Raw genomic sequence first — 2,100 nt, forward strand, 5'->3', positions numbered from 1 at the left:
TCATTTTGTAGTTCGCCAGCACCCGTCGGTCACGAAGTAGCTACGGCGATTCTCATCTGCTGCCATGAAGTCGTTATCATGAGTCTGTTTTGCATAAGTTTCCACCATGAGCCTTACATCCTTGCGCATAGACTGCATGGGCTCCCATGAATCTTCAATTTCCTCTAAACCATGCCAATGCATCAGCAGTTCGTAGTCTTTGATCCGGTCATTCCAACGATGGTCACGGATGATGTTCACCTTTAGTACGATGCCCTGTGATGCAATGTGTTCCAAGAGTTCCTCGTTGACGTTCAGGTCGTTGTCCGCGTAGAATTTGAGACGGGATGCGCGTACGTCATTCTCCTTTCCACTAAGGAGATTTTTCACACGGAATGAGTGTGAGTCCGCGCGTGTGATGACAAAGGGTCCGATCCATGTTACCAGCAACTTGTTGCCTACCTTCTCATCGACCCGTGACTTTAAAACATAGTCACCAACTGAGAAGTCGACCAATCTCTCACCACGCCTTGGTTTCTGGTTCAGCAGTGTCTGCTTTTTTGCACGTTGGTCTTTCATCTTGTGGTGCATCTCTTGAACACTCTCTCTAAGATCTAGTAGTTGATGTTTAAGCATAGCACTCAGGTTCACCACCGGAATGTTCTTTGGGCCTTTTTCAGTGTCCACGAATATAACTTCAAGCGGTGATGGGCATGGCAAACCTGTGAACATCGCTACTGGCGCTCGTCCGCCGAGTGAAGGTACATCCGTATGTTTCAGGTTGGCCTGAACAAGAGGTACCAACGCTGTCCAATCCTTGGTGTCCAGCTTGTAGTCGAGTAGCATCGTCCTGAACACCTTCCAGATGTCTCTGTTCAGACGCTCAATCGTTCCGTTGATCCAAGGACAATAGGCCTCTGTAAACACCTGCTTGCTCTTTAGCCACCGACACAAATCTCCAATCACTTCGTTCCTGAAATGACTCCCATTGTCTCTGATCCAGGTCTTGGGTATTCCATAGCGGCTGTGCCACGCTAGCAGTGCTTCAGCTGCTACAGTTCTTGTCGGTGAATCACAGACGACCAGCTCCGAGAAGTGGGTGCAGTCGTCTTTCAGTACCAGCAGGTACTTGCTGGTCCCAAAGCTATCACCCAAGTACAAAAAATCCCAGTGAAGAGCTTCATTTCTGTTCTCTGCTCGAATGTTTCTCCCCACGGTCTTGGTATCACCTTCCCCCCTTTCGTATGTAGGCAGAGTAGACAGCGAGAAAGAAATTTATCCACTGAAGCTCGTAAATTGCCCACATAACAGTATCGGCTGAGATGGAGTTCCATAGATTGGCGTCCGCGGTGCCCCTGTGCTCCACAATGAGCCACAATGAACACTCGTCGTACAAGTTCAGTAGATCGAGATGGAATCCACACTCTACCATTAGTCCTCAGTAGACCTTGTTCATCCTCGACCAATTTAACCGCAGGTAGTGAGCGCACATGCTGCTGTTGTGCATCTAAAACATCGTCCAACGAAGGCCACTGTAGTTGGTCGTCATCTAGTGGTCGTATCTGCAACTGGTTCCGGTCGCTACGGGTCTGCACACGGAAGATCTTGCTAGTTGGCTGTGGAGAATCTCCCCACCTCGGTATTAAATCTGCCCATACGTTCAATTCACCGTTAATGTGCTCGATGACGTAGCGGTGCTCCATTATTAGTGACCATCTCAGCAGTTTCCCTCTGACGTGCTTCTTCATCTCTGCGGACGGTGCGAAGATGTGAATTAAATTGCGGTGATCACAGAAAAATTTAAAACCTTGAGGTCTCAACAATAGGTAATCCAATTTCTCGCAAGCCTGCCTCGTCGTTGGGGTGAGCCAGCATCGCTGCGTTACACAAACTGCCCTTCAAGTCATTGAATGCCTGGAGCTCCTTCTCGCTCATCACCAGTGAGATCCCCGCAGCGATTCGCTCTGTCTTTTTCTTGCTCTCCAACGCATCATCAAGAAGCTGCTGGAGGGGCTTCGCGGGTTCTTGCGTAATCAACAATGCTGTCACGCATCCATCCCTGTAGCACACGAGAACTTGTTGAAGTTCTCTGCTGTAGTCGGGTGGTGGCACTTGCCTTCA

This window comes from Phytophthora infestans, genomic scaffold (assembly GCF_000142945.1).
Source record: "Phytophthora infestans T30-4 supercont1.39 genomic scaffold, whole genome shotgun sequence".
Classification (NCBI taxonomy): Eukaryota; Oomycota; class Peronosporomycetes; order Peronosporales; family Peronosporaceae; genus Phytophthora; species Phytophthora infestans.